The sequence below is a fragment of the Canis lupus genome, chromosome 5 (genome assembly GCF_048164855.1).
Source record: "Canis lupus baileyi chromosome 5, mCanLup2.hap1, whole genome shotgun sequence".
Taxonomy (NCBI): Eukaryota; Metazoa; Chordata; class Mammalia; order Carnivora; family Canidae; genus Canis; species Canis lupus.
Window position 1 is genome coordinate 55,811,747 of NC_132842.1, and position 22,102 is coordinate 55,833,848.

General features: G+C 45.6%; 1 long non-coding RNA gene across 2 annotated transcripts; it reads left to right on the forward strand.

Moving 5' to 3' along the window:
• The first annotated feature begins 469 nt into the window (after nt 1–469).
• On the forward strand, nt 470–20,284 carry LOC140632992 (uncharacterized). 2 transcript variants are annotated; one of them, XR_012030624.1, is made up of 3 exons: nt 470–572; nt 3,639–3,805; nt 20,172–20,284. It is a non-coding gene; the product is annotated as an uncharacterized lncRNA (long non-coding RNA). The 2 variants fall into 2 exon arrangements; XR_012030623.1 differs by having other exon boundaries at nt 3,655–3,805.
• The last annotated feature ends 1,818 nt before the right edge of the window (nt 20,285–22,102 follow it).

Below are 22,102 nucleotides of genomic sequence, written 5' to 3' on the forward strand. Positions count from 1 at the left end.
ACTGCATCAGGCTCCCTACTCAGTGGGGAGTCTGTTTCTCCCTCTACCCCTCCCCTGTGCTCATGCTCTCTCTCTCTCTCTCTCTCAAATAAACAAATAAAATCTTTAAAAATTAATCAATCCGATTGTTAAGGCGAAGTTAAGGCGAAGGGAGCAGAGTTGGATGTATCTATCAAATGGCTTCATTTCTGTGAGTGGTTTTTCTTGGATATAATACATATGTCATATATTATATAGTATTGCATGTACATATTAATGACATTATATAACATTACCTAATATATAATGAGTATTATATAATAGATATGCATTATATCATAGATATTTATAATTAGATATATTTAATATATAATCATTATGTCTATGAATACTTAAGGGGGGGACCTAACATAATGGTGTGTGTGTGCGTTCTGTGACATCGACCTATCACGTCACTATCACGACCTATCACGTCAAAGTGAAGGGGAAGGAGGATGAGGAGCATTGAGTGTGTGCATCCCTCTCCGTGGTGCTGAAATACCAACGGTCAAGCGATAATCTCTCAGCTGGCTGACTCATCATCCTCCAGGGAGGTGAGGCTACAGGCCTAGTGCAATCATGTGAAGCAGAGATGGGGTGATGTGGAGGAGGTTAGAGAGTAAGTGAAGAAAAGATGTTGTAGGCTTTAAGATAGTACAGCCAGAAAAGATTTCAGGGAGTATCTAGTCCAACCCATTAATTTTGCAACTAAGGAAACAGAGTCACCCCATTTATTCTCAGCAGAGGCCCAAGGCCCACTGCAATCTGGGATGCGATCAAATGAGAGCAGGCTGGTCCTATGGGATGGCTCTTAACATTCCCAACAGAGCATCCTACCAGCTGAATTCTCTTTCATCATGTGATCCCCATTTACCACGACAGTAAAGAAAAACTTTCTCAGAAACATGTTTTGATTTGTGCATGAATTTTCCTGTGCAGTGAGTTTTGATACCCCCCAGTCTGGGCTTTATAGCAGTAATAGAACTGCTACTTGGTGTTGCCACAGCTTCCCAGGCCACTGCAAATGACCACTACTTTTGATTAATTTTACTAATTTATTACTTTTACATCTAATTGATGTCTCATGATTTCTGAAAGATGAGGACTTGGACAAGCTTGGTATGCATTTACGTGTTCTTTTTGTCCTTGGGTGGCTGACTTTATGCTCCATGAGGTTGTCGATCTGCCATTGGGTAGAAAAAAATTAACGAGGTTACAGGATAGGAAAAAGAACAGAGGGCTAAAGCACCCAGTGACCAGTCACACAGATGTTCAGTGAGGCAAAAGCTTGTGCTACGAGCTGGTTGATTTTTTACAAAAGAAAAGACAGGACAAGAGTCTGCTGAGATAGATAATCACACCGATCAAGGTGGGCTGAGTGTCCTTGCCTGAATTATCTAGGTGGACTCAGACACGGCTTAACATTTATATATTTGAGGAAGCTACATTCAATCTTCATTTCAAAACTTTGTTAAATTCTAATTAAGTCTGTGTTTTCTTCACTGGGATGACAGACATTAGTAACTACTAAACTAGTGAATTGCAAAATGCCATCGACTACTGATGTGTAAATAGAACAAAGCCATCTGTGCAGTGCAGAGCATGGGAGTTCCTGCCTCACCCTCCCAGAGGCTCATTGTAACCTTGGGTCACAGATGGAGGCAGCTCAGCTGCCCTGAGCACCAACTTCATCTGGCCTCAGGGCCCCCGAGCCTGGAGCAGGTGTGGGCCACATGCTTAGTATCCCCAGGGGGAGGAAGAGCAGCCTTGAGATCCATGCTGCAAACAAAAGCCAGTAACAAGGACTCATCTCAACTGTTTCAGCCAGAGTCAGAAATGCAGACTCCAAGGGGAGGGAAAACCCAGCTTTCTTCACTTAAGCAGAGCCCTTCAGAAAGCCTCTGTCTCCAAGCCTGAGTCCCAAGGTTTTCAGCAATATGCTATTTAAAGTCTGCACAGGTGTCCGCTGAGACCAGAATGGCTTGGTTAGAGAACTGTCTGGATTGCCAGTCTTCCTCTACAACCCACACCACAAAAACTGACTCACCCAACTTTTATGAAGATGGTCTTCCTCTAAAAAAATACATTTACCATTGCTACTCCACTTTTCTCCTACACTAGGTCTTTTATTTTTCTTCTCAATTTTCTTTCTCACTAGAGTGAATGTATTAGTTCTTTCCCAGTTGTAGGAAAATAATCCCATCTTATACAAAGGCATTGTACCAGAAGAACAGATACTGCCAAGGACAGGGCCTCCATCTTGCATTATGGGGTCCAGAGAGCATCCTGTGAGCTATGGTTTACCTTGGACGTGGGGGTTTAGAAAGCGGCTAAGGGAGGATCCCTACTGGGGTCTTCAGCTTTCCCTGGCTCACCAGGTTTCTGACAGGGGGGAGGTTTGCATGGTGTGGGGGGGGACAGAGACTAAATAAATGGCTGAGGGTGGAGGAAGTCCTGAAGGGTTGAAGTGTGTTCCTATGAGGGCCTCAGGAGGCCACCAGGCAGGGCCTGATCCAGTACTGCAGGCTGAAGCTGGCTTAATTGCTGGTAATTAAAGCAGGATCTATAGTTTCTGGGCATGCCTGGTGGGGGAGGGGCTGGGTTTCTGGCCTTGGAGGAGCTGCAGGAAAGCACATGGTGCTCGGTGCTCCGCTGAGCTCACAGCCCCACTCCCAGCAGGGCCTGTTGCTGGGCAGTTTTCAGCCGAGGAGTCTCTGCAAACCTGCTCTTCAAGGATGGAGGATTGTCTTTTCAAAGGAAATCAACGTAGAATAGAAGTGATCTTTGTAGAGAGTTAACTATAGGTTAGGCATTGTTCTAAGCACATTTAATTCTCAAATAGATAAATTTTTAATTGATGATAATGACACAAAGATTAGATAATTTACTCGAGGTCTACAGTTAGCACAGAGCTTCTGTTTTCCAGGCCCCTGCTGTTTTCCAGAGGTTGCCAGCCGGTAGCCTCTGAAGCTGGATCGCAAACCTTCAACTGGCCTGGTCCCCCTGTGACCTTGGAAAACGAAAGTGCCCCATTTTAGTATATGTGCTGCCGAAGCGAGCATGTAGAAGACAGAAATGTCCAATAAAATTCAGGATTTCTGAATTTCTTGACAGAATGATAAGATCCGCCAACACTAGCCCAGTTTTTGCATGGAAACAATGGACTGGGGCTCAGTAGCTGCTGCCCCTTCAAGAGAAAGAATCTCTAGTTTCCCTGGAGATTTTTTCCCCCCAGTTTATGCTGCTCCCTTTTGCCTAAATCGTAGCCAATTTCCATCATTTATGGAACTTTCCTGGGCCTTGGTTGGCATTTGGAGGTTGTGGCCCTGCCTCTTTAGTGCAAAATAGAATAAAACATAGAATTAAAATAAGAGCTGGAATAAACAAACGAGTTGGGGAGGCCCAGTTACACGAGCAGAAGTGTCCTCGCACTCGGTTACGTGCTGAAAGAGCAAAAGCTCATCACTGAAGCCAGTTTTCCCGAGTCTCATTTTCAAACTCACAGATAAGCAGAGGAAAGCTTGCTGGCTTCCTGGCTCAGGGGAGGGGGAGGGAAGCACAGAAACTTCAAGAAGCATTGTAGTCTAAGACAAACAGCTTTCCTTGTCTGCTTTTAACAGATTGTTTTTCATAAAGCTTTCCTATAGCTCTGCTTTATCATCCCTGCCTGAGTTTCCAGCTGGACAGAATCCGAAAGCTAAAAGCCTGCAACTTGCAGAGAAGGAGGGCATTTGGCTGCCACTACGGCTGTACGGCCACGCCAGCCTGCTTGCTTCTGGGTAATCAGGTGGGAAATTTCATCTGAGTCTAGAGTTTCCTGCTGTATCAGTCTCTCCAGGCTCCTGCAGAGTTTAGATTCATGTATCCATACTGGCAATCCTGCCTTGACAAGGCTGAGGTCACTTTGGAGAGTAGGGGACAATTAACTCCTTGGTTTTCTTTAACCAGAAGCATCAGCCGCTCTGGTCAAGGCAAGGACCATCAATGGCCAATGTTGTGGTCCAGTTTTTTAAGTCCTAGGAGTAAGCAAAGAATGGCCTCAAGTCAAACGCTTAAAAGACAAAGCACTGTGACCCCCACGCAGAGGCTTTGAGACTCCGAAGGGCTTTGTCTAAGAGTGTGTCTTCTCTGCTAAGAGTGACAGTTAAGCTGGAATTACTGACAACAAGGGTGACTAGGCTTTTCCTAAGGAGCTAGGGCAGCTGGCATTTCCACACTTTCACAGGCCAGGAGACTCTGGCCTTATACGTATGTGCTCTTGTCTCTTTTTCCAGACTAGCTCTTACAGAAATCTTGACTAAACTATGTCCGTGAAGGCTACTCTTGCCTAAATCTAAACCTCAGAGTTTCCTTGACAAGATGACTCCCGTCCTGAGCAGAGGCAATGTAGCAGGTCCATTAGGGCAGGATGTAGACTTCGGCAGCATTGGGTTTGTGTCCAAGCACTGCCCCTCACTAGCTGGGTAGGCCTACTAGGTGCCTAACCTCTCTGAGCTATGGTTCCCTAATTCATGAAATGCTTAATGCCCCTATCTCCCAGAGTTGGAATGAAAACTCTATGAAAAATATAGCTTTTGGGGCACCTGGGTGGCTCAGATAGTTAAACGTCTGCCTTTGGCTCAAGTCATGATCTCTGGGTCCTGGAATCGAGCCCCGAGTCTAGCTCCCTGCTCGGCAGGGGGTCTGCTTCTCCCTCTGCCTCTTCCCCCACTCCTCCCCTGCTTATTCTTTCTCTCTCAAGTGAATAAATAATATTTATTTTAATAAATAATTAAAAATAATAAAGTAATTAATATTATTTATCATTATAATAAATAAAATCTTAAAAAAAAAAAACGAAAAAATACAGCTTATAATACTTGGCATATAGGAAGTGACTAATACAGGGTCTAGCTCTTTCTGTCTCCTGCCTCCTCTAAGCTCATCTCTTCCCATCCCCCTCTCTCATGCTCAGTATGGTTTCTTCTGACAAGAGCATTCTTTCCATCCTTCACCCTTCACTTACCTAGCTCCCTTTCCCTCCCCCTCAGATCACTGCCTTCCCTGGCCTTCCAGACTGGATCAGGTACCCAGGCTGAACTCTTTTAAGCCACCTCGTATTTCCTCTTTGTAGCACTTGCTGCTGTTTGTGACGTAATGCCACTCAATGTCTCTCCCACTATATTAAGGACTGAGAGCGAGGTTCAACTATTTTGCCCATCTTTGTGCCCCAAGTACCTGGCGCATAGTAGGCTCTAAATAAATACTCTTCAAAGGGTTAAAAAATGATATGAGTCAGTATGAACTTTCTTTCAATTATATAATAAATGGACAGTTAACAGTCGTGTGTTCAGAAGTCATTATAACCATATACAAAAATTAAACCAAAATAGATAAAAAATCTAAACGTAAGAGCTAAAACCATAAAACTCATAGGAGAAAACATACAGGTAAATCTTCATGACCCTGATTTTGGCAATGGAATCTTATGATATGACATCAAAAACACATTCAACAAAAGAAAACATAGGTCAATTGGACGTCATCAAAAACTTTTGTGCTTCAAAGGACACTATCAAGAAAATGAAAAGACAACCCACAGACTGGGAGAAAATATTCACAAAACATATATCTGATAAGGGGCTTGTATATAGAATATACAAAGAACTCTTACAACTCAGTAATAAAAAGGTAAATAGAAGATGGACAAAGGATTTGAACAGACATTTCTCCAAAGAAGATACACAAATGGCCTTGTGCACACAAAAAGAAGCTCAACATCCTTAGCCATGGGGGATATTTTTTTTTAAAAAAATTTTGTTTAAAATCAATTAATTAAAAAAATAAAAAACAAAATAAAATAAAATCAATGAACATACACTGTATTATTAGTCTCAAAGTTAGGGTTTAGTGATTCATCAGTTGCATAGAACACCCAGTACTCATTCCATCACGTGCCCTCCTTCATGCCTATCACCCACTTACCCTATCCCCCCACCATCTCCCCTCCAGTGACCCTCAGTTTGTTTCCTAGAGTTAAAAGTCTCCTATGGTTTATCTCCCTCTTTGATTTCATCTTATTTTCCCTCCCTTCCCCTATGTTCATCTGTTTTCTTAAATTCCATATATGAGTCAGATCTTATACTTGTCTTTCTCAAACTGACTTATTTTGCTTGGCATAATACCCTCTAGTTCCATCCACGTCATTGCAAATGGCAAGATTCCATTCTTTTGATGGCTGAGTAATATTCCATTGCATATATACACCACTTCTTCTTTATCATTGGGGAAATTTAAATCAAACCCACAAGATACTACTTAACTGCCCCTAGGATGACTGGAATCAAAATGTCAAAAAATAACAATTGGGCAAGGACATGGAGAAGTCATAACCCTCATATACAGCTGATAGAATTGTAAAATGATGCAGCAACTTTGAAAAACATCTGACGGTTCCTCAAAAGGTTCAACATAGGGTTACCATTTGACCAGCAGTCCTACTCCTAGCTATACACTGAAGAGAAATGGACATATGTATCTGCACGAAGACTGGCTTGCAGACATTTATAGCAGCATTATCTGTGATAGCCCCAAAATGAAAATAATCCAAATGTCCGTCACTTAATGAATGAACACAATATGGTATATTCATGCTATGGAATATTATTTAGCTATAAAAGAGAATGAAATATTGACACTTGCTGCAACATGGATGAACCTTGAAAATATTATACATGAAAGAAGTCAGACACAAAGGACCACACATTGTCTAGTTCCAATCAGATGAAATGTTTGGATTAGGCAAATCTATAGAGAGAGAATATCGATGAGGGGTTGCCCAGGGCTGGGAAGACTGGGGGCTGTGAGCTGAAGGGTACATGTGTTTCTAAGATTGATTATGATGATGGCTTCACAACTCGGTGAATATACTAAAAACGAAATACATACAAAAAATTGAATTGTATACTGTAAACGAGTAAATGTATGGCATATGTAGTACATTTCAAAGATGTAAAAAAAAAATTATTATATGTCGTGAATTGTTAGGTATTAAGAGAAGCGTGTGACTCTCTCCCAGGAGTTAACACACCAGAGGAGGCAAGTGTGTATGAAACAGTAAGTAATACCAAGTAGGCTAGAATCAAGTGCTTCCTCTAGGACAAGGCTGCAGTCCTGACAAAGCACACAGTCTGGGGAGGTGGGAAATCGGCCTTAGGACATATTTTAAACTCCAAGTGCAGAAATTACATTGTGTGACATTTGGTGGTGACACCAGTTCTTTTCCAGTACCATCGTCCGATTTTTCTTGTGGTTTGGTAGCATGTGCCCAGTGAGACGGACTATTTCATCTTTGTTTCCCCTCCTAGCTGCAAGCGCAGAGCCTGACGCCCAGCTTGGGGTGATTGGGTTGTGACTGGGGATGGAGCCAGAGTCAGGATTTAGGGCTTCCTGTCTGAGCTGACCTGTCTCTTTTAATCATGCCTGTGTCACCAAGGGCTTCCTTTTTGCAAAAGGCTTTCCCATGTTGTCATTTGTTGGCCTACCTCACAGCCCCAGAGGGCAGAGGAGCATGCTAGTGTTACCATCTCAGGAAGTAAGGGAAGAATAGAAAGAGCGGGGAGGCTGGTCTTACTTCAAGGTCACCCAGGGGGCAAGCACCTGGCTGATCAGGGATTAGCATAGATGTCACTGTCCCGCTAAGCCCACTGAGCCACATTGTTTATCTATTTCTGAGATAGGTTTAGAGCCATTTAAGGGAGGAAAAAAAAAATCAGTCTCAATGAATCTTTAAGAATAAAATAAGTGTGTGTTTGAGGGAGGGGAGCAGATCACATCTTGAAGAGGGGGCCAAAATGCAAATAATAAAGTTACCACCAAAGTGTTCTTGATCTCCTCTATCCCTGAGCCCCTCTAACAGCTTCATCCTAAAATGGTGAAGATTACCTTAAGCCAGCCTCAATGCTCCTTTGGTGAGTTTGTTCTATTTAATATATTGTTTAATGTATTTGTTCATTTAGGCCATGACTCACTGCTTTCTGAATTCTATTTTTAGCTGTTGCTTCTCAGTTGGATTTTTCCACATATCAGATGTTCAACTATGTGTCTAAGGGGACACCGTCTGCCCTGGGGATGAAACACTGACCATACAGTTTTGTTATTTATAAACTGTAAAAGGTGCTAAACATGTCTCTCATCTTCCCCTAAACCTTGTGAAGATTGAGGTGTCACCCTACAGAGAATATATGATGAATGCAAACTGCTTTAGGTGCATATGAGGCAAAATCCTGAGACCCCCAGAGGAAGTTGGTGGCCACCTGTATGTTACTGTGTACTATCTGAACATCTGACTCTTGACTCCCTCCTTAGAAAGGAATCTGGTAGTGGCATGAATAGGAAAAGATCACGCAACTGTGTTGATACAGCAGAGTTATGAGTTTGTGAAAAGCTAAGACTTTAGGGAAAAGCAGTGGCTTTGAAGAAGGATGGAGGTGGCCAGAATAACAGTTCCAGAGAAGGGCAATCAGGCCCTAGAAGGCAGAGTAGGCATTTACGAGGGAATCTCAGGAAAGCTTATGATAGAAACTAACCAAGATGGTGGACCACATGGCTGCCCAGAAATGACCATTTGTTAACCTTCATTTCTTTCCGAGTCTATAACTGATATATGCTTATATCGATAGGTAAATGCATAGAAAACTTCTGGAATGATACACACCAAACTGATAACAGATTCTGGAGAAGATAAATCAGGGGGTTGCCCTCTACTCTAAATACCTCTGTTGATTGATTTTTTTTCCCCAATAACAAAAATGTATTTATATATTCCTTATGTAATTAAAGAGGAAGGACAAAGAGAGGAGAATGTGTAAGTCTATGTGTGCCCGTTGTTAAAAAACAAAGTTAGAATCATGTAACTAGGAGAAAATAAAAACCATCTGTAATCCACCACACCAGGGGAGCATATCTCATCCAAACCCACAACAGTGGATTTGGAGTCCAGGCAGAAAAAGTCTCCACTAGCAGAGAAAAGGGCTGCCACCCCAACAGGGCAAGCAGGGAGAAGCAGGAAGGAAGCAGCTGGTCAAGTGGTGGGGCTGGGGCCAGAGGTGAGAGATCAGGGGAAAGAGCGAACAGGGCCAGGAGGAGGGACTTGGGGGTGTGGATATTACTTGGGGGTGTGGATAATAGGGTCAGACATTTGTCCTCAGTCTTGTTTTTTTTTTTTTTTTTTTCTGTGCCCATAAATAAAGTCATCAGCAAGAAGTCAGCAGTTATAGCTGGATCTTACCCAAATTGGATGCTGGGATTATACAGACAGATAACACTACCAGGCAGAGGGCTTACCTAGGCCTCTAGTGGAAATGGGGCTGGGGGGTGCGGGGGGAACGTCTACAGAGAGGGGCCTGGAGCCTTACAGGTCAGTCTTAGGTAGGAAAGAGAGCCCTATGACTGAAAGCAGAGTGACTTAGGAAGAGTCTAGAAGAGGGGCTCCTGCCTGGGTAGCTCAGTTGGTTCAGCGTCTGACTCTTGATTTCAGCTCGGGTCATGATCTCGGGGCTGTAAGATGGAGCTCTGAGTTGGGCTCCACGCTGAGCCTGCTTAAGATTCTCTCTCCCTCTCCCTCTGCCCCCCTTCATCCTGCTTACATGCCTCCCCTCTCAACCAAAAACAAACAAACAAACAAAAAACAATCTAAAAGAGTCAAGAAGCAATGGGGATGCTCCTGGCATTGGGAGGGCCCTTCGTTGTGTGGACTGTCCATGCACCGCAGGAGGCTGGGCCCCCCTGACCCTTTGCCACTGAAGAAGATGCCCCCAAACACCACTACAAATTAAAACATCGCTGCAGCCTCAGAACACACCCTTGTTCGGAAAGCGGGGCATCTGATGCCCAGCTAAAGGAGCCGCGGGAGGCTCTAACCTCCCAATCCTCTCCTGCTGCAGGGAAGTTAGACTGCGGCTCCCAGATGACTTTGGGCCACAGAGGATGGGGGAGACTGGAGGGGTGCTAAGTAACAAAAGAACAGAAGAAACGCATGAAACCTCGAAGCACAGTTGGTAGAAGAGAAACATCCCCCCACTTCAGCTTCTAATGGAGAGAGCTGAAGATCTCCCACCCCGGGCAGAGGCAGGAGCCACAGGGAGGTGGGGAAGGAATCCACGTCAGCCTTTGGCCATCAGGCCTTCAGCTCTGCACGTATTGCGTTTTTTTAAGGAGCCTGAAGAAAGCCAGTTGTTGGATCTGCTGTGAACGTTGAAAGAAGCGTGCTCTTAATCTATCACAGCATTAAACGGCTCTCGAGCAAGAGATTGTCACATCAATTAGACGTGAAACTCCCCTATCTCAGCATCTCTCCACATACAACTACTTGGAGGGAAAGAAAAACGCTCCTATTTAGACGGGATATAGATGGTAACCATCCAAAAAAACACTGGCCCTATTTTTAGATGCGCGTTTCTAGGCTTCTCCGTAACTGGACAACAATGCAGTATTTGCAATGTTGAGTCAAAATCAGTTCCTCATTCTAAGTGGGAAAACGCATTGCATTTCTGGGTTTGCTCGTATCCATTTCCACAAGCAACTTAATTGCTTGAATATATATATATATATATATATATATATATATATATATATATATGCATTCTCCCCCCACCCAATGCTGTCCCACATAGAACTGCTCAAGGAACAAATACCCGGCTTAAAACATTTTTCTTTTCTTTTCTTTTTTCCAATTTGGGAGACATAAAACCGTAAGGCCTAACATGGCATTTCCAAACGCAGGGCCCTGAAGAAACCAACAGATACTCCAGCCCTTGGAGGCTCCACGTTCTTCTATCCTTTGGTAGAGAAACAGAGGGGATCCCTGGGTGGCTCAGCGGTTTCACGCCTGCCTTTGGCCCAGGGTGCGATCCTGGAGTCCCGGGATCGAGTCCCGCGTGGGCTCCCTGCATGGAGCCTGCTTCTCCCTCTGCCTGTGTCTCTGCCTCTCTCTCTCTCTATCATAAATAAATAAAAATAAATCTTTAAAAAAAAGAGAGAGAGAGAAACCGAGACGCACCAGCGAGCCTGTCTGAGGGGGTCTTATTTTTTCCCTTCCTTGGGGTCCCCATCAGCCCGGAGGCAGTCTGATTTCACCAGCCCAGAGAGACCAATAATGCAGCAGCAGGGCCCATGTTATGAGTGGTCACCTCGTGCCAAGCCCTCTACTGATCGCTTACACACATGATCCCATTCAGTCATCACGACAGCTCAGAGGGGTGGATAGAGATGAAGAAACGGAGGTGCCAGGAGGGAAAACAGCAGAACGATGACACACAGAAGTCCCTAGAAGGCCCACCTTCCATCGGTTTGTGAACAAAGGCAGGAGAGTTCCCCCTGGGCTCCCAGGGCCGGCACCAAGCTCTGATACTGTGGGCCCCTGGGTGGCCCCTCAAGGTGGTGTCAGGCATTCACTTTCCCAGTCTTCTGCCCCAGGCAGGCCTGCCCTGCTACCGCCGTAAACTGGCCACCGAGTGAGCGTGAGCAGAAAAGGACCAGTAGGCCCTGGGCCTGCGCCGCTTCCCTCTGCTTATTCAGCACCTTCTCCCTGTCATTGGGAGCAGCTGGGGTCCCTGAGCTGGAACCCGGCAGATCAATACTGTGTGCGAAGACACGGCTAGCGGGGTACTAATGCTCATCGCGGATACATCCAGTATGTCAATCACCGTCTAGAGGTTAAGTAGATTTTTTTTTTTTTTTGGTCTAATGTCGGGAGGTCTGTCTTATTAGAACGTGGGATATTTTCCTGCCTCGCTCGCTCGGTACGGCTTTATTTTTTTATTTTTATTGTTTTTCATCGGTATGGCTTTAGATGAACGATGTGCTACGGAAACATTTGTAATAAGGCTTCATAGGTAGCCCATAAAAAAGAAAAATCCTATCAATATAAACATAAAACATACATATATATACATATAACTATAAAACTATATATATAAATACATGATTGAGTTTTGGACAATATGTTTTCTGATCATACTGTGTGTGAAACATGTTCTAAAAATCCAGTGCCTTTTCCATTGTGCTGTAAGGTACCCAGATGCCAAATTCTTCTGCAAAAACAAACAAAAAAACTGCACGGGTGATGTAATATTTGCCTGCGTGCTTGCAAAATCGGTTTTTGTCTTTTGCTTGTCATCTTTCTCTTACATGAAGGTGCAGCCCGGTCGCAGTTAATGACTTAAGCAAACTTCAATTCCCCGTCCCTGGTGTTGGTGCCACCTCGCCTCCCTCAAGGGCCCCCGCAGGGCGGCAAGCAGAGGTAGGGGTCCCAGCCAGGAACGCCTTTCCCTTCCGATGGTGCCTTCCTCGTCTACATTGTGCTGGAAGGCATGGTTGCTTCTCAAGCTAAAAAAAATTTTCTGTGGCCCTTTAAGAGCCATGAAAAGAAAAAAAAAAAAAAAACCCAAAACAAAACCAAGGAGACATGCTCAGTAACACAGAAGAAGGAGAATGAATACTTTTATTTCTGCCAGAAAATTTCTAGCAATGCCTGTCCTCAAAATGAGCCGCATTTTCCCAAATGTGGGTGAGGCCTTTCAAACAAAGGTAACAGCGATAGTATAGGGCGCGCATTCGGTCTCCCCTAAAAGACATTGTGTGTTCAGGAGGCTCCGTGCAGATGCCGGTGCACAGCCCGGGTCGGTCAGCCTCCAGCTGAGGGCACAACTGCCCGGCCCTCGGCACCTCACCGGCCTTCCTGCGGGGCCAGAACCCTCGGCCTTGCCCAAGTCCTCCCGACGCCCGGGAACCAGGCCCCGAACCAGCTGCAGAGCAACAAACAAAGGCCAGCGGACCAAGGCGGGTCCCTAAGGGCTTGGGAAGCTGAACAACGCGGCCGGCCGGGCCTGGAGACCTTTGATCCAACAGGCTGGGCTCAGGGACGCAGGCGGTGACGCAGGCCCTTACAAGGAGCCCGTGTGGAGCCCAACTGCCCAGCGGCCGTGGCCGTGGCCGTGCAGCTCACGCGGGGTCGCACACTCCTTCACGCCCTTGCCAGGGTTGGGGGGCGGCCGGCCAGGACCTGCTCCAAATCACTTGTCAGGGCTCCCGGGGGCTCAGTGGTTGGGCGTCCGCCTGGGGCCCAGGCTGTGACCCCAGGGTCATGGGATCGAGTCCCACGTCGGGCTCCCCGCAGGGAGCCTGCTTCTCCCTCTGCCTGGGTCTCAGCTTCTCTCTCTCTCTGTGTCTCTTATGAATAAATAAATAGAATCTTAAAAAAGAAAAATAAATAAATAAACAAATCGCTTGTTAAATGAACTAGCAGACTCGTTAGACACCTTGAAATGGTGTCCGCCACGTCGGCGCTGGGCGAAGCGGCCTGCTCAAAACGCAGAGCAGTAGCGGGGAGGCCGGGGACCCCCACATCGCTGCCCAGCCATCAGCAGGCCTCCAAACGTCCCGCCAGTACCTGCTCCCAGTCTGGTCCGTGCCTGTGAGCATGGGGGCAAGGGCACCGCCACCCGCCGGCCGCCCGGCACTGGGCACAGGCCTCGCTTCCCTGGGGACGGTATCTGCTGCCCCGAAAACTGGCAGCAACAATTTTGCCCCCTGAAGTGCCTTCTAAGGAATTATTTAGCTGAAACCCATCCTTATTCTCATTCTACATCTTGTGCATCCCCGGGTAGTGGCCAGGGAAAGCTCTTTTCAAGCGTTGTTACGGAGGACGTAAGGAGGAGAGTCCTGCCCCGGCTCCGCGGAGGCCCATGTCCCGCGAGGAGGGCCAGCGAGGCATCAAGTCACATATGAAGGGGATGCATGGCTTGGGTTTGTGGGTTTTCCTATAACATTTTTTTTTTTTTAAATCAAGATGATTTGTATTATTTTCATTGAACGTCATAGACTCCTTAGCCCATCTTGACCTTGATGTGACCTTGGATTTTACGGTGGGATAACTGTGCCAATCAACCCAGGTGACAGCACGGCTAGGAGGTGGGGCGGGGAACTCCCCGAGGGCCACGGCCTGGGGTGGGGACAGCCCTCCCCAGAGCTGTGGGGACGGAATGAGGGCCCCACAGTCCTCCTGTTGCTGATGCATCCATTTGGTTTCCAGGCCTGTGCCTGGAACCATGACCCCAGCCCTGATCTAACCTGGGCTTCTCCCAAGGCAAGCCTTATACTTTGCTTCTTCCTCCATTTCCCCACATTAAGAAGTACTTCCAAGTTTTGAAAATCTTTGTGCCATGCAACGTGCCCGTGCTTTACAGGCATCGATGACCTCACGTAATAGCGAAAGCCAACTATTTTTTATCCCCTTTTACCCACGAGGGGTCTCAGGGGCAGAAATTGAGTGCTTTGGTCAAGAGGTGGCTGAGACACAAACGGATGCTTGATGTTCACATTCAGCAGAACTTTGGAGCTTTTCTTTTTTTCCCCCTTTCTTATTTAGCATTCTTTTTCTTCCCCCAAGGCCTTGCCTTCATCGTTAGCCCCCTCAAATTCAAATTTCCAAAGCTGGTGTTTACATTCTCACTGTATGAAGTGACAAGTAGGGAATGGCCTTGAGCTTTGGCTTCTACACTTGTGTCCACACCTGAGGGTCGCAAGTCGTGGGCAGCCACTGATGTGCGTGCTGCCAAAGGGGCGCAGGGGCTTGTGGTACCTGCCCAGCAAAGGCCTCACGTTCGAGCTCCTCAGCAATCCCGGGATGCCCTGAGACGAGGAACGCGGAGAAGAGCCTGGGGTCTGCAGGGGGTCTTAGGGAACAGCTGCCTTGGAGGAGCTTGTAGACACGGGCCAAAGAACCCATTTCCTCCACAAGCACGGACCTCTCAGGGCACATTTTAGCTGCGGCTTCTCAGGGCCTATTTTTATCACTGTCCAGTTATTGATAAACTGAAACGCCTTTTATTTTCCATTGACGAGGTCATCATTTGCTACTTATTTTCAGTAGATAAGACGTCGTGAGAACAAAACTTCACTGATAAGTCCACAACACAGAAAGGGAACAATTATAAAGCGCTTTGATTTATCCCCAATGAGACTCTTAACTAAAAAAGATGGTTGCAAGTCTTGTTTTGATTTTTTTTTTTTTTTTTTTGGTAGGACTTTTCAATAACAAAGATCTCAGATTTGGGGGAAAAGAAAAAAGAGCTCATCATTTGCCTCTGCTGGGTAGAGATGTACATTTTTTAACTATTTTGCTCAGCATCAGGGCTCTGTGAGCTGCTGCAGCCACATGTCCTCCTGCCAGGTCTCCCCCAGGGGCCAAGGATTTCTGCCCAGAAGGACCGACCAGCCGTAGTCACAAGTTGAGGCCCTGTTAATCCTGTGCTCCCGCTAGAGGAACTCACACAGTAACTTCCTGAGGGCTACTCCAGCCCCTGCCACCCCTGGGGGCAACGGGAGGCTCCCAGTCATCGCAGCAATTCAGAAAGATGGTTTGGGATCCAGTTGGACTTCCCTTGCTGGTGCTTCGAGAAGCTTCCTGCAAAGCCATCAGTGACCATCTTGCCGTCTCCAGGAAAAACTGAACAAATGATCCAGAAGACAGAGGTCCTTTGTTCAAGGATCAAAAGCCCCTGTACTTGTTACAACGTGTATAATCTTTAATATTCATGTTGCTACCAGGAAGAAACTTCTCAAAGCCAATACTTGTAAGAGGCAAACAAGATGCAGTGTTGCCTCATGGTCAGTTTTTCTAAGGAAAGGCACAGAGGGGATGGAGAAGCACCTGATGTTTAGGCCCGGAAGCCAGATTTGAATTCTAGCATAAAAAAGTGTAGGTTTTGGGCAGCCAGTGTGGCTCAGTGGTTTAGCGCCGCCGCCTTCAGCCCAGGGCCTGATCCTGGAGACCCAGGATTGAGTCCCATGTCAGGCTCCCTGTATGGAGCCTGCTTCTCCCCCTGCCTGTGTCTCTGCCTCTCTCTCTCTCTCATGAATAAATAAATAAAATCTTTAAAAAAATGTAGTTCTTCTGTAGGCAATGATTACAAATATTTTTATTTTCTAATTTAAGTTTTGAATAGGTAATACAGTCTCACATAGGTCAAAGCTTTAAAAGATGTAGTGTCCACCTAACCTGTGTCTTAGCCACTCAGTTGTGTTCTTATCCTTCCAGAGATATTTTATGCACATACAAATGCATATCTATTCATGCTTCTCCACAAACATTAGTATATATTATGTTCTTCACTTCGCTTTTCTTCATTTTACAACACCTAGTAGAGATTTTTTGCTATCGGTACATAAGCAGCCTTCTCATTTTTGTGGCCACATAATAGTCCACTGAGAAACTGTACTATTTTTTTTTTTTAATGTATAATGTGTTGGCCACTAGTTTCCCACTAAAATCTGGACTTATCACTGTGAACAGTTGATAATCTATTCGGAGGTCTTTAAAAATGAGGTAAATTCTCATCACATAGGAGTTTGAATAGTATCCATGCAACAGGTCCCCTAAGAATTCCTTCTGAATAGTGTCAGCTGAGGACTGCAGAGACTATAGCCCACAGAACCCTGTACATCAGGCCATAAGGCACTGGGTGGTTTCTAAGAAAGAGTCCCTCACTTATGCAACATTTTAAAAAATAAATGAAAAATAATAAATGGCATTTCATAATAACTTAGATATATATCCACACTTGCTTAAACGAGGGCAACCCAACATTTGCTTTTAGAGCATTAGAGTTAATATATTGAAATAGAAAACACACTTGACATCTGGTCTGTTCTGCTATTGCACTTCACTGGGGTAACATGCCCTTTCCCTTATGGTAGGCATTTCCAATGCAGTAGAGAAGGACTAATTGCTTTCTAACTTGAAGATTTAAAGATTCAGACTGAAGCTATCGTGATTAACTTTAAACCACATTTGAATTCTACTTAATTAGAGTCTTCAAATCCATTTCCCCCATTTTTGGAGCTACATTATTTATATCACTGACATAATAACATCTATCTTTCATAGATCTTGGGCCAACCCTCCATCAGCCATGTTGTGAGAACAAAGGCTCTTGGAATGTGTACTCAGGCCAAAAAAAAAAAAAAAAAGACAATGTGACTGTGGGAAGTGGTAGCAGGTGGCACAACTTATCTTCCTGAAATCCAGTTTGGAGGGTTTTACTAGAAATAAGTTACCAGGAGGAACTGCTGGGTTACGTTCACAGTGAGAACATGGTACGTGGCACTCCTTATAGGACTCAGTTTTAGGAAGGAGGCTATGAAGTAAGTGAAGCCGTTTGGAGATGCCAGCCAAGAGGCCGAGTTGCCTGTGAGCTGGGATTCCTTTGTGGATGAGAGCAGATATGGATGGCACCTAACTTCCTCTCGTTGTAGGGCCCAGTGCCAGGCACACATGGAGTGTGCAAGGAATGCTTACTGAAATGAGCCATTCCCAGCAGCCTCGCTGTGGACATGACAGGGGAGCGAAGTTCATGGATGTTGATCATGTACTGTCAGGTGGAGAAAGAGACAAAGGAACCAGGGCACAAAATGCAGGATTTACTATGAAGCTAATGGAGCTTAAACCTTGGGACCTCTCACTTGCATGGCTCCTCTGAAGGCCCAAGAATAACAAATATATACACAATACACATACACGAGTTAGGGAGGATATATATAAAAAAATGTTAAAATTGGTTTTCTCTGAAGGTGATTATTTATTTGCTATTTTCTAGATACTAGAATAACAGGTGAATTAATGCCATGTAAAAACGGACCCTTTCCTTCCCTTATAAAGAAGTATCCTTTTGAACTCACTAACTTTTTTTTAACTATTACTTTCAGGCAAAGTTTCTCCCCATCCAGCACTGGAAATGAACTGGTCTTTCCTGGTTCTTGGCAATCTTGACAATAAGTGGGGAAGAAAAGTAAAAACACATGGGCAAAATTGTCTCTCTTTGAGTTACAATCTTCAAATTCACGGGAGGACACACATCTGCTTTTTTTGGGCAGGTTTTTGCAGGAAGTTGATCAAAGAGTCAAGAGCTTCTCTTTCCCACATGCCGTGGTTCCTTCCCTAAACCCTCATGGTCAACCTCTATCTTCCATCCCAACTGTCTTCATTCAAGCTGACTCGCCCCTTTTACCATCCCCTGGGAAGGAACTTGAAATCTGGAAGTCTGGGGTTATAGAGGACAGGTGGCCTTTAGGTCTGTGTCCACAAAACCCAGAACAGCAGAGGCTGCGTCCCCTGAGTCCAAGTCTCCATTAGATCATCTCAGAATTATTTTCACCAGCAAGGGCTGGTGACGCGTGTCCAGCCCTGCTCTTTCTCCCTCACTCACACTCTCACGTGGCCCCCCATAGCCTGGAGGGCCAGGCATGGGGAGGCAGGAATGCTAAACGTGGTCCTGGGCTCACTATGTTTGCCCTGCCATGTTCTTGTGACCCTCCAAGAAGATCAAAGGAATAAAAGACCCCGCTGCAAGTGGATGACTGTGCTTCTGGTGGGTTTGACTAGAAGAGAAAACAAGGAGCTGATCGGGGGAATCACAGCATATCTCTCTACAAACTTCACTATTTATTCTCTCCCTCATTCAATTTTTCAAGCATTCAGTAGATGTAGATCATCGTCTTGTTATGTGCCAAGAACTATTTCATAGGCCGTGGATACCAACAAAGGTGAACAGAAAATAACACTGTGTTTGGGCATTCACAATACGGTGAGATAATTTTCCGATCATTTTTAGTATAGTTATAATTATTCTAAAAACAGGAAGACACAGGGGATCCCTAGGTGGCTCAGTGGTTTAGCACCTGCCTTCAGACCTGGGAGTGATCCTGGGGTCCCGGGATCGAGTCCCACATCGGGCTCCTTGCACGGAGCCTGCTTCTCCCTCTGCCTGGGTCTCCACCTCTCTCTGCGACTCTCATGACTAAATAAATTAAATCTTAAAAAAAACAAAACAAAACAGGAATACACAGAAACATACACTCCAAAATATAGTTTTTTAAAAAACTTTCTAATGGAAGCTCAGTTACAATTAGGTGTATGCCTCAAAAATATTAGCATGGCTGGACACCTTGACCTACAACCTCAATCGAGTACTCCCTAGCATCGATACCAGGCCCCAACAGAAAATGAGAGAAAGCATAACACCAGTCAAAAAATGAGGGTTCTTCTGGAAAACACTTCAGACGTGATGAGCACATATTAAGCATCCTGTAAGTAGCGACCACCGTCGTCATCATGATCATGTTCTTCATCATTATTCTAAGCAAATGGGCAGAAAATGCAATGGTTTGGGGTCAGAGAGAGTATGGCACGTTCAAGGACCTTTTTTTTTTTTTTTTTTACGTTCAAGGACCTTAAGGAACTTTTGAGAGGCGCTAGGATGGTGAGCTACCGGGTGGGAGGGACAGGCAAGGGGCAGACCATGGGGATTGTTGGCCGTGCAAGGGCTGCTGACTGATCTTCAGTGTCTTCCACCTCCTACCTAACTTTGGGTCTCACTCCTATTCTTCTTGACTTCCTTATTTTTTAGAATTTATTTATCTATCTATCTATCTATCTATCTATCTATCTATTTATTTATTTGAGAGAAGGAGAGAGCATGAGTTGGGGGAGGGGCAAAGGGAGAGGAAGAGGGACAAGCAGACTCCCCACGGAGCACAAAGCCGGAGGTGGGGCTCCATCCCAGAACCCCAAGATCATGACCTGAGCCAAAGCCAGACACGTAACCCCCGCTGGGCCCCCCCGGGCACCCCTGTTCCTCTTGACTTCTATGCAAGTAGAGTATTACTTGGCACGTCTGCTTCCCCTTTACTTTTCTGTCAAACCCTGGACGTAGGTGCCTCAGGTTCCCGTAGTTCCTCAGCAGGCCTCCATCAGACCTCTCTCTTACCCAGAAGCCTTCAGAGGATCGGCCAACTGTCTCCCGGTGGCATGAGAGCACTACCGTGCTAGGGCTGCCGCGTACCTGTCCAGCCTCCTCTTTCACTATCCCCTCCATGACCTCAGCATCCATCCACACGTGGCTCCCACGGGCCCCCGTGCCTTCAGCACCCTCCCTAAATGCCCTGTCTCAGTCTTTCGAGTTCTGGACACCTTTCAGAGCTCTTCCCAACGCCCCCTCCTCTGTGAGGGCTTTCCTTAGACTCCTAGTTGTCTGAGCCTCCTCCCATCTCAAAATCCCCACTTTGTAATCCTGCCAAGACTCTATAATTACTCCATGCACCGGTCTGTTTCTCAGCACAGGATCAAGAACCCTCCGAAGTCTTGCTTTCATGTAGAACCTTCCAGGATGCTTGTTCTGTAGACTACGCTTTAGGAAAGACAACGGGAAGCAACGGAACCAGATCCTAGGTGGGTTCACCCACATCCATGTCACTGTGGCGTGAGCTTTGCTTTCTGGCAGGGTGAATCTAGGAGGCCTGTGTAGACTGTGAGGCAGGGGGTGAGTCCCCAACGCAGGCCACTGGCCATGGTCATGCTCCAGTCCACCAGGCTGATCACCAAGTCCAAGGAAACAGCCGGGCCAAGATGGCTTTCAATGTGATAAAACTCAATCTGGTCATTAAGGCCACAGGTTGGAGACATGATGGGTGAAAAGGGATAAATCTATGACTAGAGGCAAATCATATTATTTCTTCTCATTTTCCTTCTCCCTTCCTACCTTCTTTCTGCAGACGAATATTTCTGCCAAGTGGTTAAGAGCACTTGGCCCAAGGCCTTGCAGCTCACCTGGATTCTCGGGTTTATCACATTTCCCTGCTTAATTACTGTTATCAACTTCCCAGATTTTTGTAAACTCAACACACTGAATAATGAGGTTAATAAAACCGGTGAACTCCTTTGCCATGTACACAGACTATTTCTATAAAAATGCCAAATGTATTATTAGCTCAGATGTAATCATCTTTTCTTGCTTCTTATAAATTTTTCCTAATCAACCTATTGGCTTTCCAGTGAGGGCTTTATTTACTCAGTGTTAGATTTCAATTCCCCTGGACTTGATTAGAGTCTATATATTTATAGCTTCTAACATTTCTGCACCAAGTAACTTCCCCAGTGAGTGAATATGCATCTGGAACTTAACAAATCAGACAGGCCCGAAGCCCCCAGCAGAAGTACCGACTAGCTCTGGCCAACCCGGGACGCTGGGACAGCCACATTACCTAAAAAAGCTTCCTGTGGATTCTTAGCTTGTAGGGTTGCCAGAGGACTAAATAACACAAAATGTTCAAATATTGGTTATTTTGAAATAAATAGAGGTCTTTAAAATCGCACCTGTTGGGGTGGCCCAGTGGTTTAGTGCCACCTTCAGCCCAGGGTGTGATCCTGGAGACCTGGGATCGAGTCCCACGTTGGGCTCCCTGCATGGAGCCTGCTTCTCCCTCTGCTTGTGTCTCTGCCCCCCCCCCTCTGTCTCTCATGAATAAATAAATAAAATCTTTAAAAATAATATAGACCTATTCATTTAACAGACATTTACTGAGGGTTCCTATGGGCCAGATTGTACACAAACAGCAAGGATACAAACTGTCTTAGCCAGATATCATTCCTGGACCCGTCTCCTGAAGTTAATGAACTAACGAGGGGAGACCATGAAATGGCTTTTTTTTTTTTTATTATTATTTATGATAGTCACAGAGAGAAAGAGAGAGGCAGAGACACAGGCAGAGGGAGAAGCAGGCTCCATGCACCAGGAGCCCGACGTGGGATTCGATCCTGGGTCTCCAGGATCGCGCCCTGGGCCAAAGGCAGGCGCTCAACCGCTGCGCCACCCAGGGATCCCTGAAATGGCTTTTTATACAGTTTTCAGGAACATAGAAGAATTAGCAGTAGGTGAGGTTACGTCAGAGGAAATAGGCTCAAGTTTATTTAGAGCGCAAATGAACCCTAGAGGCAAAAGATACCTTTTGCTCTCATGTGGGCTACAAACTGACCCTGAAAAATAGCCAATCCTTTGGAGTGGACCCCTGGATACTCTTGAACACCATGCCAAGAAAGTAAAGACGAGCAACACTGAAGGTCAAAAAATGGGGTTGTGGAAAAGTGGAGCAAGGATAAGTCAAGGTTTATTTCAGGGAGAAAAATCAGCGATGACCACATGTGCTGGGCTTAAGGCAAGATCCAAACACAGAGCCCGCAGGAACTCTCTAGGGTGGCTTGAAATGTACG